We start from the raw sequence: 26,826 nt of genomic DNA on the forward strand, positions 1-26,826 counted from the left end.
TCAAAGCAGCATTTAAACTCCTCAATAAAGTTTTCCACTTTAATCTTGCTCCACAAACTTAAAAGCGATTATTTTGAAGTTTAACTTCTGTCAAGCTAAAACTCTATAAAATGAGCTTCTCTCTCTCAGTGACTAAATTCAGCAATTACCCGATCCAGAGATTTCAGGTTACATCAATACATCAATGATGTTCGTTTTGGTTCTAGGAGGAACCTGACAATTCTGTGAGTTTTTCTTCTTATGCCTGAAGCTATCACACAGACACACCTATCTCCTCCCATCCAAGCATCTTATAAACCAAAGTGTCTCATCATTGATGCTCTGGAGTTGGACTGCTGAGACTGATAAGGTGAAATCCAGCAGCAGATAACAGGTACGAGAAGGGGACTTGCTTTTGTGCTTATATATATATATGTGAAGTGAGACCCTCAAAGGGTGTGATGAATTCTATAGGCTATGTTTAGACAATGTGTACAAATACGTGAAGAAGTTAAGTGAGCTGTGTGTTGATGTAGGTAGACACATTTGCAATGACTGATGTACATAACCAATCATAAAAATGTTGAGTGTGTACAGGATTGTTAGAGGGTATTGTTTAAAGTTTTACTGAGAGCAAAGAAAATGCCTTGTTAGCGATATATAGTGTAAGAGAAAAGAGTACTCTGTACTGAAATAGTGGAGAGACATGTTTGGGGAGTTAAATGATAGACACGGGAATATATTGACAAAATGAAGATAGTGCAGCAACAAAAGATGAAGGTGATACATGTTATCTATACACTGGGTAGAGTATGTTAGAAAGCACAACAGGACTATGGTTTTCATGCACAATTTAGGGACTGGTAGAGCATTACTGTAAAACATATTTTAGGAATGGTGTTCCCTTAAATTGCCTTTTCAGAAAGTAGTAAGTAAAAAAATCAATTTGCTAGTTTTCAAGTATTTTGTATTTTACAACATAAACAATGTTTTCTGGGCATTTAGATTCAGAGGTCAATTAATTCACATTGTTGAAGTTGTGAGCAGAGAGAAGACCCTGGGGTTGTGGAAAATGCCCGTTTATAGGGTTACGTATTAAATCCAGTAAGAAACAATTTGCATCCCTGATAAAACAGTTCAATGAGGAACAATGGGAGCAGATACCAAATGGTTTTTTTTGTGGATGTCGGGTTAGGGTACAATTTCCTTAGGCCAAGTAATATTGTTTTATTATTTATATTTGCCGCTGGAAATTAAAATATAGAATTGGTATTGGCAATACTACCACCTTCTGTGACTCATGAATATTTATGTACATACATTTATTTAGTTCGATTTCAATATATAATTTTTATTTTACTTAAAATAATACTTTTACTTTTCACTTCTGGAAAGAGAAGTAACTAATTGAAATGTGTTATTGTTCAGAGGTGTTGTTGTAATACTAAAGGTTGCATGTAAGATACCACCCATACACAGTGATATGTTTCATATTTGTTTACATCAAAATATTTACAACCACAATCTCATTCAGATCTGATTTCTTTCATTAATAGATGAAATTCCTTCCCACAATGCATTTCCTTCTACCTTATACTTCTCAAACTATCTGTAAAACAGACCTTCCCAGTACAATGATACTTCTGTGAACGCAACATATTATGCTGAAAATATCGTCCCTGTATTATGACATCAACATATGTTTGTAATAAGATTATTGCTGCTGAGTAAAATATGATATTTTTACATTTGAAAGCGGATTTCATTTTGAATATTTACTATTAATGCTACAATATTAATAATGTAATACTATCATGTTAAAAAATGACACAGGGGAGATAATATGAACTAAATGTCTAGGTTACCCCAATTAAAGCTTTTTTGGTATCTACAGTATATTGCAAGATAATAGTTCAGCCTGCTCAGGGGCAGATTGGGATCTTAAAGTGACCCTGGAAAAAAATCTGAATGTGGTCTCATATAGGCTGAACCAACTTAATGGTAGTGGGACCAATACAAAGTAGGCGGATTAAGCACACCATTAATCTTCCACACATCGATTTTAGGCAAGGCCAATGCAATACGCAATGGTCGGCAGAGTAGCAGCAGGTGGAGCCTATCACGGTTGGCAGAGCTAGTACATAAGAGACAAATCATTGCAATGGTGGGTGGAGCAGACACAAGAAGGCAGAGTCAGCACACCAGTGGGTGGAGTACATGCATAGGTTATGTGAGCAGAGCAAATGAATCCAGCAGCAGGGAGTTCCCAGGGTTAGCTTCCATTTCATAGTAGTAGTTTGGTCTCCCACCGGTTCAAAAGTTTCCATAGAAGTATAAATAAAAAAAATTAAAAAAACACATTGCCTCTGCCTAAGATGAAAAAAACCAGCATTGAAAATGGCTCAAAACCTAGATAAATACCAAAACAGTGAGCGGAAAATAAAAATAACAATACCATTTATTAAAATACATATCATAAATATACTTATAAAATGCACAATGTATTTGAAAACAAGGCTTACAGATGATAATAAATATATACCAAATTGCACTGGGAATCGCGTTACTGACAATTGCGACGGTGACATTTCTGTTTTTAAAGCTGCAATGCAAGGACCCGCTGCCTTTATAATTTAATCTAAGGGTTAGGGTCAGGTATAGGGATAACATTAGGGTTAGGGTTACAGGTTGTACATAATATTAGGGTTAGGTTTAGGATTAGGGTCAGGGATAGGGATAACATTAGGGTTAGGGTTACAGGTTGTCCATAATATTAGGGTTAGGGTTAGGGTTAGGGTTAGGGATAGGGATAACATTAGGGTTAGGGTTACAGGTTGTCCATAATATTAGGGTTATTGTTAGGGTTAGGGTTAGGGATAGGGATAACATTAGGGTTAGGGTTACAGGTTGTACATAATATTAGGGTTAGGTTTAGGATTAGGGTTAGGGATAGGGATAACATTAGGGTTAGGGTTACAGGTTGTACATAATATTAGGGTTAGGGTTAGGGTCAGGGATAGGGATAACATTAGGGTTAGGGTTACAGGTTGTACATATTATTAGGGTTAGGTTTAGGATTAGGGTTAGGGATAGGGATAACATTAGGGTTAGGGTTACAGGTTGTACATAATATTAGGGTTAGGGTTAGGGTCAGGGATAGGGATAACATTAGGGTTAGGGTTACAGGTTGTACATAATATTAGGGTTAGGGTTAGGGTTAGGGTTAGGGTTAGAGATAACATTAGGGTTAGGGTTACAGGTTGTCCATAATATTAGGGTTATTGTTAGGATTACAGGTTGTACATAATAGTTACGGCAGGTTCTTGCATTGCCGCTTTAAAACCAGAAATCTCACTGTCGCAATTGTCAGTGATGCGAATCCAAATGGCCGGCATTGATATCTGTGTGGGTGTGTTCTGGTAAGTCTATACATTGACCATGTCGGCTTTATCGTAATAGGTAATTTTTTGTAAGTAGGTAGTGTCGTTATTATCATTATCGAAAAATACTACCCCACCCCAATGCAGAGAGCATTCCTATAACCACCATACATTATAGAGAGAATTCCTATGACCGCCATACAATATAGAGATAATTCCTATGATCACCATAGAATACAGACAGCATTCCTATGACCACCATACATTATAGAGAGAATTCCTATGACCGCCATACAATATAGAGAGCATTCCTATGACAGCCATACAATACAGAGAGCATTCCTATGACCACCATAGAATACAGAGAGCATTCCTATGACCACCATAGAATACAGAGAGCATTTCTATGACGGTCATACAATACAGAGAGCATTCCTATGACCACCATAGAATACAGAGAGCATTCCTATGACCACCATACAATAGAAGACACTTTGCACAAAAACATAATAGCGATCCAAAACATTTAAAATTCATGGCTTTGGAAAAAGTAACATTAAATTCAAGGGGAGGAAATTTACAATGTAAACTCTCTCAACGAGAGATGTTTTGGATTTTTCAATTAGGCACCATGACTCCCTCCAGTCTCAATGAGAACTATGAGTTAGGCCCCTTTTTATAACTGTATTACAACTTATAATTTCTGATTTTAGTGTTACTATACTAGTTTAGATGTGGATTAATGGCATATTCTAGTTTGTTTATGCTAATTATATTGTGGCTCCTCCTTTTGCATCTAGTAGAAAACATCTTTTTGGTGATATAGTATATAATATACTTTTTGTTTTTAGATGAGGATGGAAGTCAGATACTATGTTGATGTGTAATCCCTCCCATTAATTGCATCCTTGCACATTGTCTATCACATAGTTTTTTTTTCTATACTTAATGGTTATGGAATTCACTCCTATGTACTAGTGAGTGAATATGGGGTATATTTTACCATGGTTACATTTGTAATTACATAAGTTTTATAGCCTTGTTTTCGAATTATTAAAATCGTATTTATTATAATGTTGGTGAAACCCATGTAATATAGTTGGGTTTACATACATATTTTTCACAATTTTTATGTTTTTGTGTCACTTTTATATATGTATCATAATTTGTGATATCTATCTAGTAGCAAACATGCTGCAGTGGTTATGTATATTGTGTCTACAGTGCACATTTTGAGATGTATGTACCTGTCAAGGTTGAAAAAGTTAATTTGACGCAATCGCTGTGATTAGCAGTAATAGTCCAAGGTGATGCCACCACTTTGTATGAGTAATGAATGTCTGCCATCACCATAGATATCTATCTAGCGCCGATTGGGCGCCATTATACTGTACATGTAGATTCCTTGTTTGTACTAACTGGATACAAGTTTTTTTGATATATGTCTTTGTCAATATCAATAAAGTTGTTTTGACGCATGCGCCGTGATGGGCGGCATCTGTGCATGCGCCAAGATGGCGCCTTTGCTTTATATAAGGCTGGAAACATACGCTTTACATATCTATGATTATTTTGCTCCTGAGGAAGTCCCGTTTTTACCGAGACGAAACGCGTCGAGCCTACCCTATCAGTGCTTATCTGCAATTCTTGTAAGTGCATCGTTTACTCTTTTTTTAATAAAGTGCTATTGTATTTTTATACCATACCTTTCTTATCATTTTCGCCGCCAATGAATGAGGCTGGGATGGAAACATTATACATTTGACCTATAAAGAAGCAACTACATGCCGCTACCTTGAGACCATCTGGTACGCAGTTTATAATCTTATAGATGGTTGTTTCACATTGGTGTCCCATATATTATACTCATCTTCACTCTGGCTTATGTGTTCCTTCACGCTAAGGAAGTCCAGTACTAGTAGGTGGTATATATATCCACAAGTGGTGTGGTTTCTACTTGACAATACTACTCTATGTTGCCTTTTTTTCTGGATTGTCCGATATTTCGAACAACTGGGAGGAACAGCCCATGAGGAGGATCTCCCATCTCTGACTAGACGACCTATTATTACCTCACGGTACGCAACACATTACATCTATTTATATCATACAATTGATAATACACATTGAGGCGCCCCGCCTGTCTTCTGTTGCAGTGTTTCCCTTTCCGGACTAACCATCTGGCTACAGGTCATCGTGGCTGCCGCTCATACTTGAGCTAACTACATATTTGGAACTTTTCCTTTGGATACTGCATCTTCAATTGATATATTTATATCATTGTTATTACATTGTGGTTACTAGCGCCAATATATATATCAATCTGTTGGTTTTATATATATATATATATATATATATATATATATATATATACAAGTTAACCCGTGCATGATACTCATGCATTTTTTGTCAAATAATGTCAGTATACCAAATTTCAGGTCATTCGGATGAGCCCTTTGTGAGAAAATAGTTTTTTTTCCACAGACACACACTAACACACGCCGCTACACATGCAGGGGCGGATCTAGACAATGTTTGTTCCCCGGGGGGATGTTAGGGCGGGGCGATTTAGGCCCCGCCCCCTTTCCGACTTCTGAGGCTGCCGGGGGCTGCACAGTATGTGCAGGTCCGCTCGGCAGTGACAGGCAGGGACAGTGTGTTTAAAACACAATCAGAGCAGCCGGGCAGCACACTGTCACTGCCAAACGGACCTGCACATACTGTGCAGCCGTCGGCAGCAAACCCCTGCTAGGGGGGGGGGGGGGCGATTGCCCTGATCGCACCTCCCTGGATCCGCCCCAGTACACATGTGTGTTCATGAGGTAAAATTACCTCACGAAAATGAGTTTGACCCCTCAACTCGTCAATAATGTCAGTATACCAAATTTCAGCCCTTTTTGAGGGGTTTTTTCCACACACACTAAGAATTTAGTAGGTCACCCCCGGCAACCACCAACCACTCCCAACTGTCACTTCTTCTTCAAGAAATATATAGGTCAGTGTATAACTCTGCCCAGCAGGTGGCGCTGCAGCTAGGTTGTTTTTTTTTCACACACACACAGACAGACTAACACACGCCACTAGACATTTATATTATAGATATATATATATATATATATATATATATATATATATTGTAACAAAAGGAGACATTTAGCTGGCAATATGCAGAGAAAGCAGGGAAGTAGAGTAAAACATTTGTGCAGTAATGCACCTAGATTGAATGTAAAGACCTATGTATGAAAAGCAATAGTTTAAATTTGGTTTAACTTACATGACTTGAAATCCTTCCTCTCAGCAAACATACAGGGTGTGTCTGTTTGAATTACAGAGCCAGTGATGGGCGTTTCCTTTTAAAGAGAAGGTGTGTGTGTCACCTGTCCATCAAGCTAAGGCTGGGGGAGGAGTATCAGGTATAAAAGCTTGTTTATATCATTTGTGCACTGAGATCAACGCTGGGTAAGCTGGCTGGTCTTGAGAGAGCTGAGCTATGTCTAGCTAGCGTTTAGGGTCTCCAAGTATTGCTGTGAAATCTGTACGGTGTCAAAACATTTACCATCCTGACAATAAAACTACATAAAAAGGAAGAAGTTGTTCGCGTGTGCTTCAGCAGTAGCGGGCTCTTGCCACAAGTGGTGTCAGAAGTGGGATGCTCCGGGAAGCAAGTTTCCGCTACCCAACCCGCGCAGACGTCAACATAGAGGAAGTACTGAGAACCCTCGTGAATGTAGCCGCTGCGCAGCAAGAACAGCAAGCTCAGATGCTACGAGTTGCCGAGGCACATGTGGAAAACACAAGGCTCTTAAGAGAAGAGTTAAGTCAGGTGAGACATGACAGAAATGAACCACTTGGTCCTGTTCTCCAGAAAATGTCGCCAGGTGATGACATAGAAGCATATCTGGTGTCCTTTGAGAGACTTGCAAAAAGGGCAAATGGCCTCCTAAAGATTGGGCTGAGAGACTGGCGCCATATCTGACTGGTGAAGCTCAGTGAGCTTATATGGATCTAGATGAGGAACGGGCCTCTGATTATCTGTGTCTAAAGTCTGAGATATTGGCTCGCATTGGAGTTTCCGGGCCAGGCCGAGCCCAGCGCTATCACCAATGGCGCTATGTTAAAGAAAAACCGGTCAGAGCACAAGTGGCTGAGCTTTCTAAAATTTTAAAGAAATGGCTGCAGCCTGAGGAGAATTCGCCTTCTCGGATTATTGAAGTTCTGGCGATAGATCACTGCATCCGAGGTCTGAACCGCGATTTGCAAAGGTGGGTTCTGCAATCAGACCCACAAATTTATGAAGAGCTTGCCACCGTGGTAGAAAGGTTTTGTGCGCTACAGCAAATGACTAAAGAACCTGCATTTGTGCCAAAGCCGCTGCCACGCCAAAAGCCAGGTTAGACAATCCTTGCTACAGAGCCCAATGGCATAACTGCTACGGACAGAGGGCCAGGTGCAAAGCTGTCTAATCTGAAGTGTTTTGAATGCAGAGTGCCCTAAACTAACCCATGGACTGTTCCGTGGCACATATTGGGCCTGCTTTTCCAAGCTGTTTTACCATGAGTCCCACATCAGGAAGTCCTTGTTTGTTCCGGGGGACTGTGCTAATCAACCAGAACCTTGTTCTGGCCTTGGTTGACTCGGGGAGTGAACTCTCATTGGTTTCCAGCTCTACCTTACCCGAAACCATAACTTCTCGGTTGCCCAAGGTGAAGGTTCTTTGCGTACATGGCACGACAGAGGAGTATGAAAGAACAATACTACCAGTCACACTCAAAGACAAAACTGTTATGGTGATAGCTGCCATAGCACCTAAACTCCTATATCCACTCATTTTGGGGCGAGACTTCCCACTGTTTAATGATGTCCTCGGTGAGCGGATCCGGCCGGACATGCCAGCAACTGATGCAACGGTCGGAAGCCCGGTCTTAAAGGAACCGCCTAAAGATCCACAACATCTGGACATCGATCTTTGGGAACCGCCAAACCGGAATGCCATCCTGGGAGTCACAGCAGGAGTTCCACAAAAGCATCCACCTGCGGGGAAACATGGACAGTCCAAACTAGCATTGGTCGGTGATGTCGCAGATGAGACCACCCCGCCTGTCAATGAGGATACGGACTGGTCCGCAATACCAATTTTGTTTCCTCTGCAGGACTTTGCTCGAGACCAACTTAATGATGCCACTTTGGAACATGCCTTTAAAAGTGTGACTGAGGTAAATGGGGTAGCGAAAGCCGCCCAGCCTGCAGAAGGTATACCATATTTTATTGTTAAAAATAATTTCCTGTATAGAGTTGCTAATGTGCAGGGGGAAAAAGTAGAACAATTAATGGTTCCTCAGGTCCATGTAACCCTAGTGTTAAAAGCAGCACACACACATGTCTGTGGGGGACAACTAGGGGAGGATAAAACACGGGAACGAGTTCTGCTTAGGTTTTACTGGCCCGGGGCACACATGGCCGTGAAAAAGTATTGCCGGTCCTGTCCCATTTGTCAGAGAACCTGTCCCAAACCCTTGCACAGGGCACCTCTCATTCCAATACCAATAGTACAAGTTCCCTTTGAACGGATAGCTATGGACCTTGTGGGGCCACTGGAAAAATCCGCACGTGGGCACCAATATAAACTAGTGGTGCTTGACTATGCAACCAGGTATCCAGAGGCAATTCCCCTAGGAAACATAAAGTCCAACACCATAGCTAGAGAACTTGTATTGATGTTTACACGCTTGGGAATACCCAAAGAAATTCTCACAGATCAGGGTACTCCATTCATGTCTAAACTGATGAAGGACATGTGCCAGTTTCTAGGGGTTAAGGCACTTCATACCTCTGTATACCATCCACAAACAGATGGCTTGGTGGAACGCTTTAACCGCACTTTAAAGCACATGCTCAGGAAAGCAGTGGCTCAAGAGAAAAAAGATTGGGACACTCTTATTCCCTATTTGATGTTTGCCATCCGTGAGGTACCTCAAGCTTCAACAGGGTTTAGTCCCTTTGAGTTATTGTTTGGGAGACAGCCCAGGGGTATCTTGGATATGTTAAAAGAAGGGTGGGAGCAGCAAGGTCCCAGGGAGCCAAATCTAGTACAATTTGTGTCCCAAATGTATGAGAGGCTAGGAAAGATAGGGCCCATTGTGCAGCAACATGTAAAAGAGGCTCAGGAACGACAGAGAAAAAGTTATGATAAAAGTGCTGTTGTTCGATCTTTCAAGCCTGGTGACAAGGTCCTAGTCCTGGTTCCCACCCAGGAAAGCAAATTTTTCGCCCATTGGCAGGGTCCATATGAAGTTCTAGAGGCTGTCGGTCCTGTCAATTACAGAGTCCGCCAGTTAGGTAGGAGAAGGGAGGAGCAAATATACCATGTTAACCTCCTTAAACCTTGGCATGATGAGGAAACCTCTCCTCAGGTAGTGAGTACTGCCATTGAAAAGTCTGAAGTGCCCATAGAGCCAGCTTTGTCCATTCAGCAGAGACAACAGACTGAAGAAATAATTCGCCGGAACAGGGATGTCTTCTCTTCCATTCCTGGGCGCACTACCTTAATCGAACACGACATTGTCACTGCGCCAGGAGTCATTGTAAAGCAGAAGCCGTATCGTATTCCCGAAGCCAGATGGGTGGACGTGAGAAAGGAGGTCGAGAAAATGCTCCAGTTAGATGTGAATGAAGAGTCCCCTAGTGAGTGGAATAGTCCCATTGTGCTTTTCCTGAAACCCAATGGGACAATTAGGTTCTGCAATGACTTTAGGCGCCTAAACAGTATGTCGCAGTTTGATGCCTATCCAATGCCACGTGTGGATGAACTAGTGAAAAATCTTGCTGGTAGCAATTATTTGACAACCCTTGATCTAACAAAGGGTTATTGGCAAGTTCCCCTGACTTCCACGGCCAAGCCAAAGACTGCTTTTTCCACCCCTGATGGTCTCTATCAATATAAAGTCCTACCCTTTGGATTGCATGGGGCACCTGCCACCTTCCAAAGGACCATGAATAAATTGCTACGACCTCACACAGCTTATGCAGCCGCTTACCTGGACGATATAGTGATTTATACCCCAGACTAGGGATCACATTTAGCCAAAGTTGAGGCGGTCTTAGCTTCATTAAGGTCAGCAGGGTTAACAGGTAACCCAGAGAAATGTGCCATAGCCATGAGAGAAGCCAAATATTTGGGGTACGTTGTTGGTCGAGGGCATGCCAAATCGCAGCTAGACAAAGTGGAGGCAGTCAAAAATTGGGCAAGACCGGAGAAAAAGTCACAGTTAAGAACCTTTTTAGGCTTAGTAGGTTACTACAGGCGGTTTGTAAGCCACTTCACCGCTAGAGCTGCTCCACTAACGGACATGTTAAAAAAAGGTTGACCAGATAGATTAACCTGGTCTGACTCTGCAGAAACCGCCTGGTCTGATCTTCGGTTAGCTCTTTGTTCCTCCCCAGTTCTACAAGCACCGGATTTTACCCGGAGGTTCTTCCTCCAAACTGATGCTTCTGGTGTTGGCTCAGGTGCAGTCCTGTCACAGGAGAAGAATGGAGTAGAAAATCCTGTCCTGTACCTAAGCCGTAAGTTGCTTCCAAGGGAACAAAAATATGCCACTGTGGAGAAAGAATGTCTCACCATAAAATGCGCTACAGAAGCTCTGCGCTATTATCTCCTAGGCAGAGAGTTCACCTTAATAACAGACCATGCACCATTGAGATGGATGCAGAACAACCGGGAGGTAAATGCCAAGGTAACCCGCTGGTTCTTGGCACTGCAACCTTTAAAGTTCTCAGTAGAACATAGACCCGGGATTCTACACAAAAATGCAGATCCGTTGTCACGAAAATATGCGCTCCTCGCGAAGTCCGCGTCCCGCTACTTGGAGACGCTAGGGGGAGGGATATGTAACAAAAGGAGGCATTTAGCTGCCAATATGCAGAGAAAGCAGGGAAGTAGAGTAAAACATTTGTGCAGTAATGCACCTAGATTGAATGCCTATGTATGAAAGGCAATTGTTTAAATTTGGTTTAACTTACATGACTTGAAATCCTTCCTCTCAGCAAACAGACAGGTTGTGTCTGTTTGAATTACAGAGCCAGTGATGGGCGTTTCCTTTTAAAGAGAAGGTGGGTGTGTCACCTGTCCATCAAGCTAAGGCTGGGGGAGGAGTATCAGGTATAAAAGCTTGTTTATATCATTTGTGCACTAAGATCAACGCTGGGTAAGCTGGCTGGTCTTGAGAGAGCTGAGCTATGTCTAGCTAGCGTTTAGGGTCTCCAAGTATTGCTGTGGAATCTGTATGGTGTCAAAACATTTACCATCCTAACAATAAAACTACATAAAAAGGAAGAAGTTGTGCGCATGTGCTTCAGCAGTAGCAGGCACTTGCCACAATATATATAAATGTATTTATTTTATATCTGAAATAAAGATAGAAATTCCAACTGGTGGCCTTCAAGCAGCCTCATCAGGCCACTGGCCTACTGGAAAAGTCCCGGTAGGGTCTAAGGTCAATCTGCCTCTGAGCCTAGTGCACCACCTAACCCTAATATGCTTGGTGCATCCCTAACTCTATGGGCTTGCTTCATTAGCGATCTTATCTTGTGCGTAAGTTGTGAATAGTATTTTAAGTAGAAATGTACACTGCGCTCAGATTCCAAGTTCCAAGAGAATACTACAGCAGCATTGGGACCAAGGTTTCCTTCTTGAATATTCCAATAAACTATAATTGCCAAACTGCACTCATAGTACACTTCTATTCAAATTGAGACAAAATGTACCAAATGAAAGGAAACAATATAAGCAACCTAAAAATGCTAATATAAAATTGTAATATTGTATTAAAATATATGGAAATTGGGCAATCCTAGAGAAGTGTTCTTACAACCAAAAACAGGACGCCCAGTGAAAAAGTCCAGTGACACAAGTAGACAGCGTCAATCAACATATGAATTGCAAGTCCCGGAATTCAGCATGGAATATGAAATGTGACGGAAGTCCAAAGACCACACTGTGAAGGCGGTGTCAAGAATCGGCAACGTTCAATAATCCTCAATAGTAGATATAGTCAATTATATGTTTTCCATTTATGTCAATAAATCCTGAGGCTGAAGCTCCCAACAACTTAGTAGAGACTAAAAAATGTTCTCAAAATGGTAGCATAGTAAATTCATGTAGTATATTCAACAGGTCTTGAAGATCGCAGTTCAGGTGCCCATTATCCACATGTGTTTAGCAGAGTCTTTTCTAGCCAACCCTATTTCACTGGGCGCCCTTTTTTGGTTGCATGAACGCTTCTCTAGGATTACCCCATTTCCATATATTTTAATACAATATTACAATTTTATATTTGCATTTTAGGTTGCTTATATTGTTTCCTTTCATTTGGTACATTTTGTCTCAATTTGAATAGACGTGTACTACAAGCGCAGTTGGGAAATTATAGTTTATTGGAATAGTATTTTATAAAAAAACAGGAAGTAAGAAAGTAACAATTCAACAAGGATCAGAAGTCCAGATACGAACAAAGATGAATCCCTGGAGATAAGAACAACTACAGAAATTAAGAAGTTCTTAACTCAGATTACAAACATTTTCTTACTGAAAGATATATCCGTATTATGGAACGGGAAAAGTGGGAGGTGCGAAGGGTTTGTTTACAAATGTTACAACACAATCTAGAGTGTATCGTGTTGAATTGTTGTTACCTAATTATTTGCATTAGCATTTATATAATTATATTACCTTGGACAAATGTATTTAAAGTGTTATTGCTAATATTAATTGCAAACACACACACCGGTCAGGGAAGGGCTAGAATGCTTTCATCACAGGGTAGGGAGGGGGATGAAAAAGCCCTCAGATTCCTAGGGAATGCTGTGGAAAGACCACCTTATTCACTGCACTCATAAGAAGGGGAAAATGTTAAAGTTGTACCTGCTACCCCCCTCTCAAACTTCATTATTACTAAAAATATATGGGAGTTAAGATCAGCACGTTACCTTAGTGGTTAGCACTTCTGTCTCACAACACTGGTGTCATGAGTGCAAATACCAAACATAACCTTAGCGTCTGTTTGCTGCTTATGGGCCTGAATCATTAAGGAAAGGAACACAAGATTAGCTTTGTCCACACCAGTGGATGTTTTTAATTAGCAAGGGGTAGTGTTCGGCTATTATTTAGCACATAAGGAAAGTAATGGATTTTTTCATGTAACATACAAACACTTGATAGCTTGATTTTTACTGTGACATTCAAAGTTGATCTATGACACGCTCTACCACAATTATAAATCTGTCCTCATATTTTAGATGTACCTCTCCAAATGAAGGGGGGGTTAATTTGGAAGGAACAGGCTCCTTTGAGGCTAATGCAACTATTGTCTGCCAAACCTTTTCTTCATCTTCCGCATTTATGTTATGTAGGTCAGCTTCCCTAAAAAACAATGCAGCCAACACTTGTGCACCAGGGTGGCTTAATGGCTACCACTTCTACATTACAGCACTGGGGTCAATTTTCTACCATGGCCTTATCTGTGTTCACTTTTTGGGCCTGAACAAGGGAAATCAATTTAACAAAAATAAACTTTGAACCATGCCCAAACCATGTTGTGACCCACGAAGAATAAAGCTTAATGTATGTGATTCATGTGTGATCATTATTTGCCAAAGTAACAAGAAGACGTGTTTTATAATTATGAAAAAAAAGGGGAAGGAGGGGAAAGGCGCCTAATAGTGCAGTATTGTTAAAACACCTTTATTTCAGTCAAAAAAATGTTGGCTAATGTGCGCACCAGATGATGGTAGGTATAGGTATATATCAAGTGATCAATCCCTCAGGTATACTTGAGATTCTTTGGAGATTTCTTGTCTCATAAAAAACAAATAGAGATCGATAATTGTGCAGTATCAGAGACTATAGGGAACCCAGCACCACACCATGCACTCCACATCTGTGCGTACCAGATAGAGAATAAAACTTGCTTATCGATATCTTTCAATGTTGTTCAGTCATCTTTAATATTCTTTACCACTTTCAAACAAAGCAAACAAGCCACATATGGTGTAGTATTTCCAAACAATTATACACTTTAATAACATACATAAATGCACTCACAATGTCACAGGTAAAATCAGCTTATCTGTATAAGTAGTTGTAAGCCAGAAGCCACCCTCTCTGTAACGGACTTACCCCGCCGCTCCAGAAGCCGCACTTCCGCATCCCAGACCACGTGACCGCACCCGGATGCGGTCACATGACCTCAACCTAGAGGCGGGGATTTTGAATCCCTGTCAGCATAAAAACCTCACTCTGACACTCGCTGAGTGTCAGAGCAACACTTACCTGTTCCTGGCTCCTGTGCTTCGTGGATTGCTGTGTCTTCCAGTCTCCTGTGTCTTCCTGTGTGCTGATCTCTGCCTGTTTGACTCCTCTGGCTCTCCTATCCCTGTGTACCGACCTGGCTTGCTGACCATTCCTCTGTTCTTGTGACCCGTGTACCTAACCTGGCTTGTTGACTCCGAGTTGCCTCCTGATTCTGCCTTCCTCCATTCCTGTGTACCGAACCGGCTTGTCTGACTCCGCAACCTCCGCTCCACTCCTCTGTACTACATCTTGGGGCGAACCTGAGGACCGCGACCTGCGACTCCTGGCAGCGAAGCCAGCCCCGCCTTGCGGCGGTTCTTGGTGAACACCGGGGAGATCGTTAGACTCCGCACCTCAGGTAAGCCAGCGCTAATCAAGATTAGTAGTAGAAGTATCCAGAATCTGTTACACTCTCGTCCAGCATCCCCACAGTTCCAGAGGAAGGATACAAAGATGTTCCACAATTTATCCAACAACTCTGGAGTGTCTTAAATAATTCCGCAGTTGTTCTCTAGATCTCAACGCTTTTCGTCTATATCTTAAGACTTCATCAGGAGATAAATCCCAAGTATACCCGAGGGATTGGTCACTTGATATATACCTACCATCATCTGGTGCGCACATTAGCTAACATTTTTTTGACTGGAATAAAGGTGTTTTAACAATACTGCACTATTAGGCGCCTATCCCCTCCTTCACCTTTTTTTTCATGTAGATTTCCAGACTAACCATCTGGAATTTGGAATAAGGCGGCTGCTTGTATATGTGGAGTGCATTAATAGAAAATTGTAAACTTTTTTTTTACCGGATTAATGAGTAAAGCACCACGTTGTATTTATCTCTGTGTACATGTTTTATAATTGCATTAAAAATATTAAACTCACATTTTATTTTTTTAATAAACAAAATTAAATTACAAAAACATGTTAAAAACAAATAACAAAACAAACCCAAATTAATTGATATTTTTTTATTTTTTTATTATATTTATAAATTTTTTCGATGAGCAAACCCACCGATGGTGGGTTCCCCTCCCCAGTTCTGGTGTCTTCTGTAGCTGTTAAAAACAAGGAAAAAAAACACAATTAGCATGCTTACATTATTTATCATACATTAATTACTTCTTGGGGTGCTGTTTGACGGAATCAACTTAGGTGTAAAGTTTGTGGTAAATTTATTCTGTCTGCAAAGGCTAATGGGATGCTGAACACATTAGTAGCCAGAGGACTAATACTTTTTGGTGGCATATAAATATATATCTCCAACGAGTTTCATCTCGTTGGAGATGTATCTCCCTGCAGGCATACTATCCATGGACTCGGCCAACACCTGCAGCTCAAATGCTTTACTTTCCAATAATATGCTCTATGATTGGTTCTCAGAGCACGTGTGGGCGAGCTCACGTCACTCACGGATCTCTTCCACACCTGTGTGCAAAATGTCTGCCTGTCATTCATTCATCGTATCCTAGCAAAGGGGGGGGGCAATCGATGGGAAATGTACTCAACTATTCGCAATTACAGGCACTTGATAGCAGGAACCTGTAATTACAGGCACTAGATTTATAAGTGTGGTAGTTCTTGTCCTAACTGAGTTGTAAATATAAGTGTAGAAATTAAGTTTAAAATTTTGGTGCCACTACCAGAAAAAGCAGACAGTAATTTACTTATGTTTAAAATTACAGACATATATTTTAAAACATTACTTTGTGAAATGGTTTTGCTAAGGTTCAAAGTTACAAATTTATTGGGACATAATTTCCTTTAGGAATCTGGTCCTCCTATCCTCATCACAAACCTACTGAGGAATTAATTTTTATGCAATACAGAGGGTATAGTGGTGTTATTGACATTGAGGGAGATTGGATGCCAGTTGGTGACTCTGGCATGAGTGACAATAGCTCCGTTTAGAACATGTTGAGCTTTAGGTACCGTTGTGACATCCATGGGGCACATGCTGAAAGACGGTGGTTTACAACAGATATTACTGAAAGAAATAGGTCAGGGAAAGCAATGTACATTTGGATGTCCTCAGCATAGAGGTGGTATTGGAGGCCAAATGAGCAAATTAGTACCCCAAGAGAAGAGGTGCACAATATTAAAGTACAACATTTAGAAGAAAAAAAAGCCTTGTGGAAACCACAATAGATAGTGGGATTGGAGGGGAGAATGTGCCATAGGTGGATACACTACAGGAGCGGTTCGAGAGGTAGGAAGTGAACCAGTAAATAACTCTGTCTAGATGGACAATGGAGTGAAGGATGTGTAGGCGTAGAGGGTATTAAACAGTATCCAAAGCAGCAGAGAGTTACAGGAGAATGAGTATTGAGAATTTAAAATATTAATATTTATATATAAACACATTTTCAGTTATCAAGTAAAACACATATTAAAAACAAACTGTAAATACAAAATCCTTTATGAAAAAAAAAGCAAAAAAATAACATCAAAGACAAACATATGGATGTTGTTTTTTCCCCCCATGGTTAGAGGTGTTGCAAGACAGGTCATTCTGGAACCCATAATTGCTGTCTTCTTTATCTGTTTAAAATATTATAGAAAAATAGATCAACATTAGGCCATTTTGAAATATAATATTACTTGACTGTGTGTACTTTGTACACACCTGTACTTTCCATTTCTAAAATCCACAATTTCTGATGCCTTAACTGTAACACAGGTCCCCCAATAACCTAAAAGGACTAACTATAGATACTTACATGCTTACAAAGGCAACTCCTTCATGTCCTGATCCTCCTCCATGAGATGATCCTGGCCGCACCTCCTTTGTGCTCCAGCTGACAGCTGGGTCATAAGGTCTGTTAGAATAAATTACACACATTTAGCTATTTACTAAAATGTCTGTTTCTCACTTATCCAAAAAATGAAAGATAATGTAAGGTATCTCCATTTGAACACATTGACAAATCAGTTCCTTAAAATCAATAAAGAGACACAACACTTACTTGATGTACTTCACCTGGGCAGGGACGAACATTCACATAATGAGTCGGGTATATGATTAACATAGACTATGGTTGATTGCTGAATAATTTCCAGGTGAGGCAGACATCTCCCAGCTAAGGCCTGGTAGTTCATCAATGAAAGCCTTTACTTTGGTCTTTTTTTCAGCTTAGCTCTAACAGTCAAACTTCAACATTATTTTTCTAAGTGCTATGGCTAGAAATCTCACGTCTGATAATCTCAGCAGGGGCAGAAGCAAACCCTTAGAGCCCGATTAGAAAATATTTGCAGATTTCAAAAGTAAAAAATGTGTTCAGTAAAATCTGTCTGGTGCATGCATTTGTATATGTTTAGAAAAATTAGACATGCCTTAACTTTCATCACCAAACAACAATTCTATTTTTAGGATCTTATAGAATTTAAAAAGTGTGCTATAAACCATATTAGAAAAAGATTTTACCTTGCAAATCAGTATGGAACCTGAAGTGGCCTGCCTCTACAGTTTCAGGAGAGCTGGGAATCTGTTTGATAAACATGTAACATGGGTAAGTGGCAAAACATATAAGATTCATCTTGAGATATTAGATTGAAAAGCTTCACAACACGCCCCAACACACACACACACACACACACACACGGGTTAAAGTTTATAATACAAACAACACACACATTAAAATGCACATTATATATGAAAATAGAGATGCACTGTTATTTTGAAACATAAAATATCTTACAGATACTAACTTTTAAAGTGTCTATAAAAGAGTACAAGCAAATATAACTCTCAATACAAATAAAAGTCCACTTTACAAATCCACACCCGTAAACTCCACTTTAGACTTCTAACTAACTTCAAGTGTGCATTTTATAGTGGATTGTAATGAGACAAGTGTATGCAGGTGTATGGGCCACTGTGGTATCAGATAACGAGATCTGATGCTGGGTCTATGCAACGCTGTTTACGGGTATCTCTTTGTAAAATTTATACTGATAAAATATGTTTACGTTTATTTCTGATTGCAATTTATTCTGAGTTGCATTTGCATAGACTTTTTTATTTTAAATAAAAATAAAAAAACATGATTCGTGTCGGTAATTAAGAAGGTGTGTGCAATTGTTGATTTAATTGCTCATTAACACTTTAGGTTTCCACTAGTGCCTGTGTTGTGTTGTATGTTTGTTTTGAGCACATAAAACAATCAAACAACATTTGTTTCATATGTGATTACATCATTATCATTTATTTATATAGCGCCACTAATTCCGCAGCGCTGTACAGAGAACTCATTTACATCAGTCCCTGCCTCATTGGAGCTTACAGTCTAAATTCCCTAATATAGACACACACAGACACAGACAGACAGAGGGGGAGACAGACAGCCAGAGGGGGAGACAAACAGACAGACAGAGGGGGAGACAGGCAGAGGGAGAGACACTAGGGTCAATTTTGATAGCAGCCAATTAACCTACCAGTATGTTTTTGGAGTGTGGGAGGAAACCGGAGCACCCAGAGGAAACCCACGTAAACACAGGGAGAATATACAAACTCCACACAGATAAGGCCATGGTCGGGAATCGAACTCATGACCCCAGTGCTGTGAGGCAGAAGTGCTAACCACTAGGCCACTAGCACCGGTCCTAGATCATGTGTAGCCATGGTGTATTGTTGTGCTTGTCGTTGTAGTCTGTATAATGTATGTCTTTTCCATCTGAATGTTGCCTTAGTGGATAGAAAATCCACCTTCCAACAGTAGGGTCATGAGTTCAAATCCTGAGTCACCCCCACATCTGTGTGCAGTTTGTATTTCCCCATGTTTCTGTATGTCACTTATAGAAGACTATGCTAGGATTTGTTTTTTCTTGCCTTTGTTTATACTGAGTATTGTATAATCTAAGTTTATTTATGCTTGCGAATTATTAGCCATAGAATTAGCATCCACAGTTATTTCCAATACAAAATTACAGAAAAAGCACTGTATATATATATATATATATATATATACAGTGCTTTTTTTGTAAAAAAAAAAAAAAAAAAGGTGGTGGAACTCACATCTTGTTAATATTTTATGATTTTTTTTATATTCATGTCTTAACATACCTTTATTGTATTATATGTATTGTATGTCCCCCTTCAGCTTTCATCCTGTGCCAGTGCCCCTAATAATTTTTATGTCCCCTTTCCGTTTTCATCCTGTGTCAGTGCCCCTAATAATTTTTTGGTCCCCCTTTAGTTTTCATCCTGTGTCAGTGCCCCTAATAATTATTTACCTGTGTCAGTGCCCCTAATAATTTTTTGGTCCCCCTTCAGTTTTCATCCTGTTCCAGTGCCCCTAATCATTTTTTGGTCCCCCTTGAGTTTTTATGCTGTGCCCTGGGCCTGCCCCTCTCATGCTGGCCTTTTTCCTTCTTCTTGTCACCATTTATTTTTCTGACCACTTTCTTTTAAACGCCGCCCCATTTTTCCTCTAACTTACCTTGCTTTCTATTGCCTCCTTTCTCCTCTTCACTTCTTTTCAGTTTTCTTTTCTGTCACGGCGCTCTTCTTCTTGTTGATTGCTCCTCACAGCTCCGTGAATGACTGTCGGGCGCGACGTGCGTGATGACATCACGCCCGACAGCCATTGGAAATAGAGAAGGGAGGAGGGCGCGGCCGCGCCGGCCAGATGGTATTGTTTACTTTTTTTTTTTTTATTGTGTGTGTTAAAGGCCGACGGAGAAGCCGCCGCAAAGCCAAAAAAAAAGGTCCAGGAACGCCGTTCCCAGCGTTCAATGGGAAAAAAAGCACTGTATATATATATATATATATATATATATATATATATATATATATATGTATATATATAAAATATCAGGCATGGTGTATGATGTTACAACCCCTTAATCTACTTCATACCTGAACTGCACTTTTCAGCCATGTTGTTATCAGGAAGTATCAGTGAGGTATCTATAACATATCCTTGGAAAAGTACTTCAGGGGTTAAATTGAACCTCCACAGGGAACACTCAGATGTCTAGTGAATTAAGATATCATTGTTATTTCTGTTTTCTATCCATTGTTCACTAGTGAGCTCTACAGCCAGCCAGGAGCCAGACCCAGTAGGTGTCACCTGATTGAAGACACCTGGGAAGGTAGGGAAGGGGGCTGTATAGTGTAAGCAGCTCACCAATCAAGACCTTTTCCAACTTCACTGGGCAGACAGATCCCAAAGGGGGATTTGGAGGTGATAAAAGAGGCTACCCGGGAAGCTGGACTTGTGTGATTAACTTTTGGCCAAGAGGTGATGCTCTGCCAGAGAGTTGCTGGGGATCATATCTCACTGGATTTATTTGAACTAATTTCCTCACTTGTTAGACCTGCTATCGTTAAGGAGCCGTGCTGCAGAATAAATCATCCTTCTATTTTTCCTCTAATACCGTGTCTGAGTGATTTGGGAACCACGTATCTTCATAATATATATTTATATATAATATATATATATATATATATATATATAAAAAAATATTCTGAGTGAAGTGTATTAAGATGTATATTGTGCATATTTAGTTGTGAGAAGGGGTATTTTAAACAAACAATGCTTTTTCAACAGTTTAGTGTTGTTATTCAGTGCTGCTGCTATAGCCTTTTTGGACTTAAACATGACCCTGAGCTTCTTTAAGTGTTAAGCATGAATTTAAGAAAAACGCTAAGTACTTCTTCTTATCGATCTGACGGATCACAAGGTAAATGCCTACTCTTTTTAAGTCTCTACGATCTCCGCCGATTCCCCACCCTTTCCCAACCCTTTTATCTTAAAAGGTCGGAGAGCTTTTAAAGTAAAGTTAAGAAGGATTTTGATCTTAACATAAGAAAAACTTAACTTAAGTGACATATTTTAGTTCTTATCTCCCTGTTCTGTGCATGTGCAGAGTGGATGTTCATATTATCCACACAAAATCGGCAGAAAAGAACGCTAATGGATCAGGCCCTTAGTGATGCCCTTCGGGCTTTGTAATGCACCTACGGTTTTCCAAAAGTTTATCAATAAGTTCTTCAGGGACATCCTGTAACATTTCGTGGTCATCTATTTGGATGATAGTCTCATATTATCACCTGACGTTGCCTCTCATTGCGAACATGTATCTACTGTTCTTCAGCGCCTCCGGCAACATCGATTGTTCTGTATACTAGAAAAATGTGTTTTTGAAAAGAACCAGCTTCCTTTTCTTGTCTTTATAGTGTATTGCTCTGGGCTTCAAATGGATCCTGAGAAACTCAAGCCCATCTTAGACTGGCCCCAACCCGTCGGTCTCAAAGTTGTCCAGTGATTTTTAGGATTCGCCAATTATTATAGACAATTTATTAGGGGATTCTCTTCTGTGGTTGCTCCAATAACCGCTTTAACCAACTAGTCTGCAATTTCTAACATTGGCCATCCGAAGCTGTTAAGGCTTTTGGCTTACTCAAAGAGGGATTTACCTCTGCTCCTATTCTACGACAACCAGATACCACCCTGCCTTTCTACCTAGAAGTAGATGCATCCTCTGTCAGAGTTGGCGTTGTGTTCTTAGAAATCCTCCTCTGGGAAATTGTTTCTGTGTGGATTTTCACTTGGAGGCTGACACTGCAGAGAGGAATTATGATATTGTATCTACAGAGCTTCTTGCAATTAAGTTAGCACTGGAAGAGTGGAGACATCTTTTAGAAGGAGCTCAATTCCCTGTGACAATCTACACAGATCATTAGAGACTTTTATATATATATTCAATCAGCGAACTGCTTGAACCCAGGGCAGGCTAGATGGTGTTTATTTTTCTCCCACTTCAATATCTGCATCACCTTCAGACCAGGATAAAAAAAAAAAAAAGTAGATGCTCTCTCCCGCTCATTTGACTCTACTGATTTGGAGGAACAAGATAAGCATACACCCATTCTAAATCCTGAATGTATTAAAGCAACTACATCCACGGACTTGGAAATTCCTCATGGGAAGACCTTTATACCTTCCCACCTACATGGTAAACTACTCAACTCATTTTGCCAGCCACGCTGGTATTAAGAAGATCAAGGAGTTAATATCCCGTAGCTACTGGTGGCTTTCCCTGCAGTCCGAGGTTGAGGAGTATGTTTCTGCTTGTCCGGTCTGTACTCAGAATAAGGTCCCCAGACAGTCTCCTTATGGCCTGTTGCATCATCTTCTCATTCCTGATCATCCCTGGAGCCATCTATTGATGGATTTCATTATTGACGTACCTCCTTTTAAAGGATGTTCTGTTTGAGTTGTCATGGATTGTCTCTCTTGTGCTGCTCACTTTGTACCGTTAAAAGGCTCTCCATCAGCTTCTACATTGGCTCAATAAATTATCAAGGAGATTTTCCGGTTACACAGATGTCCTGATGAGATTATTTCTGACTGTGGGACAAAATTTGCAGCCAGCTTTTGGAAAGCTTTCTGCTGCGCTTTTGGGATCAAGCTAAAATTCTCTTCCGCCTATCATCCCCAAATCAATGATCTTACTGAGAGGACTAATCAAAAATTGGAGAAGTTCCTCAGATGTTATATTTCTGCTAAACAGGACAACTGGGTCGACTTATTACCTTAGTCAGAGTTCGTCCATAGTAACCTGCATCACGAGTCCACTTCAGTTTCTCCTTTCTTTGCTCTCCAAGGCTTTCATCCGAAACTTCCTCCATTTTTGGGTCTTCCAGCCTGGGGAGTTCCTGCTGTGGCTCTCCTTCTCCAACACTTCTCCTCTCGATGGTCAAAAGTTCAGCAAAATGTAATCCTTGCTTCCAATTCCGTCAAGAAATTTTTTCACAAGAAGACCCGTCCTACCCCCTTACTTACCCCTGGAGACAACGTTTGGTTGTCCACTTGGAACCTTAGCCTTCAAGTAGCTTCCAGAAAATTTGTTTCACGTTTTATTGAACCCTTCAAAATCCTGGAAGTTATCAAGCCTGCGGCATTTAGGTTAAAATTAACCCCTACCTTAAGCATTCCCAAAGTATTTCCCGTTTCTCTTTTGAAACTGTTGGTCATTAATAAATTTTCCTCCACTTGGAAACCTCCTTTGGCTGTCTCTGTAAAAGACCAACAATAATACAAAATTATTGAGATTTTTAACTGTATCTCGCAAGGTTCTCTTCAAGTCTTGGTTGACTGGAAAGGATATGGCCCAGAAACACGCTCCTGGATTCCTGCTAGAGACCTTCATGCTCCTGACTTTCTGAAGCGTTTTCACAAGAGGTTTACTAACAAACCCTTTAGGGTGTCCAGAGTCCAGCCGTGGGAGGGATACTGTGAGGAACTTACCTGTTTCACGCTCCTGATCACAGGAATTTCTTTTATACTTCCTGCTTGTTGCTGCTATCATGTGACTTTGGGCGGGGATTTTGAAACTCCCTGCACTATATAAGATCACTCTGACACACTGTCTGTGTCAGAGCAACAGTTGGAGGGATCCGGCAAACCTCCTCCACGAGATCTCCTGGAGCATCTTATCGGTCGGGTAGAGGAGCAAGAGAAGACAGGTTGCTAACCTCTGCTTCTGGCTCCTGCTGTGCTTTCTGGTTCTCGACTCCTAGTGAATTCCTGGCTTGTCTGACTACATTTCCTGGATTAACCCTTCTTTCTTCAGTGTGTATCTGACCCAGCTTGTTTACTGACCTCGCTTTCTGGATTGTCATTGGTACCACATATTTCAGTGTGTATCCAACCCAGCTTGTTCACTAACCTCACTTTCTGGATTGTCCTTGGCACCGTGTACCTCAGAGTGTACCCTACCCGGCTTGGTATATTGACCACGACCTCTGTACCTGCCTGTGTTTATCCAACTTCATCTGACTATCTACCCTCTATCACAGGGGTGGGCAAACCTGTCCTCAAGGGCCATATCCAGTTCATGTTTTTAGGATTTCTTTAATCATGTACAGCTGAGTTAATCTATTTGGCTGGGTCAGTAATTATCCCACTTGTTTCTACAGACAGAAATCCTAAAAACATGAACTGGATATGGCCCTTGAGGACAGGTTTGCCCACCCCTGCTCTATCACATCAGCGGGTTACCCTGAGTGCCAAGACCTGCGGACTCCCAGCAGCAAAGTCCATCCTGCCTTGTGGCGGTTCTCGGTGAAGGCCGGGGGGCGGGGTCAGTTAGACTCCACGCCTCAGCAAGGCCTGCGCCGATCCTGATTGATAGTTGCCCTCAGTGATTGTACATAAATGATTTACACAGCACAGAGAGAACCCTCCTTGTGATAATTATAAGTAAATTGATATATACTCAAAGGGGGGTGCACTCACACATTAATAATCACAATTACAATGAAAAAAGAAGGGCAAAGGAAAATGTGTATCACTGAGGCACGCATTGGATAACTACATTTTAAATAAAAAATATCAATCTTTATTTGTATGCATTAAAATATTGCTGAATAGAAACTCTTTATTCATTTTCAAGCTTATAGCAAAATATTTAAATATTGATGAGTGAAAATAAACAAATTAAATTATACTGATAGTTAAAATGGAAGAAAAAAGCTGCCAACCACACCACTGTCGCAGATTATTGCTATATCTCACTTGAACCAAATAATCATCTGCTAATTTGTGATAATGCTAAAGCTTAATTAACAACCACCACTGGAATATATATTTGTATGTCTTAATTTAGTATATATAAATTTATTGTATCTATTTCATTGGTTGCTGTAAAAGGATAACCAAACAGATTCAAGTAATAGGTCAGCAAGAGTAATATCTATATAGGTAAATCATTTATAACATTCCATTTGTGCTTCTCCTCCTTATCACAGTAGCCCTATGAAATATCAAAAACCACTCCTATATTAAAAGATATATTTTCTCTATGATCTCAGTGGCCCTTTATTCCACTATGCGCTACTCCTGTTTAATAAAAAGCATAGGGTCTGATCACACCGCGATGTAATGTGTCTTGCATTGACAAAATCTTAAACTTAGAAAGAGATCGGTTTCCCTATATATATCATTCCCCCAAAGTGAGGCACACTGGTCCAGGAGCATATTACCCTACCACTGACCTAAACTACATTGTTTTTATCATTTTAAAGCTATAGTATACATTAGAATTTGCAGAGTGGCAACGTGCGTGGCAAGCCAAGGGCAGACTCTGACAGGACTTTATAGTGGAAACCCCACATTCTTCTGCGATGTCATGATGGTCTTGATGGTAGTCCATTACCTGGTGGCAGCTCATTGTGGGGTCCATGCATACTGAGTCCTTGTCTTACTATCTCATCATTTGCCCTTCTGTTCCACTAAACTTGGAGCATCCCTGTCTCCAACTCCATAATACCGAAATTGATTGGAACAGTTAAGAGATTGTTCGTTGGGATTCGTCCTGCTCCTCAACCTGTTTGACCCTGCCCATACGGTTGCTTCAGTCTTTCTGGGGATGTATTCTCCAAAAAGGCCCCTACATTGTGATTATGATTGCACAATAGAAGTGTCCCAGGCTCCAAACTGCCCAAGTGGAGATTGTGTTCTCTCTCAGTACCTGAAACACGGGCCATGGAAGAGTATGTGAAGGAGCATCTCCAAAAGGGCTTTGTTAGTTCCCTGTTTTTCAACCAATCCAATATAAAATTCTTATACTAACATACAAGGCCGTCAACAAGATTGCACCAACATACATCTCCTTACTTGTCTCAAAATATCTCCTAAATCGACACCTCTGTTCTGCACAAGATCTGTATCTAACTTCCACTCTGATCACATCCTACCATACCCATTTTGTGGAATTCCCTCCATCGCACAATAAGTCTTTCCTCTTGTCTTCAAATCTTCAAGCGTTCTCTGAAAACCCACCTCTTCATTCAAGCTTATGATATTCCTCAACCTGCATCTTAATCTCCCTTGGTTACCCTATTACCACCCTCCATACAGCTAGCACAAAACAACAACCCACTGACCAACATAGTTGTTTGACTGATCACACAACCCACTCAATACTTTTTACCTTTGCATTCTAGCTGGACCAATGTGCAGTATGATGTAGCACGTGCCCTTGTGTTTTAAACTCCCATTGTCCCATAGATTGTAAGCTTGCGAGCTGGACCCTCTTACCACTGTGTATGTATGTATTACCCAGTATTGATTATTAGCGTTTGTTCCCGATTGTAAAGCGCTACGGAATTGCT

At 40.6% G+C, this 26,826-nt stretch overlaps 1 protein-coding gene across 1 annotated transcript in view; it reads left to right on the forward strand.

The window, feature by feature from the left end:
* Positions 1 to 212: 212 nt before the first annotated feature.
* The window catches only part of LOC142157928 (tyrosinase-like), a 101,623-nt gene continuing 75,009 nt past the window's right edge, over positions 213 to 26,826 (forward strand). The window contains exon 1 of the mRNA XM_075211438.1: positions 213 to 373. The gene's annotated coding sequence lies outside the window, so the exon portion shown is untranslated. The remainder of the gene's footprint in view (positions 374 to 26,826) is intronic.

The sequence above is a fragment of the Mixophyes fleayi genome, chromosome 5 (genome assembly GCF_038048845.1).
Source record: "Mixophyes fleayi isolate aMixFle1 chromosome 5, aMixFle1.hap1, whole genome shotgun sequence".
In the NCBI taxonomy this organism is placed as follows: Eukaryota; Metazoa; Chordata; class Amphibia; order Anura; family Limnodynastidae; genus Mixophyes; species Mixophyes fleayi.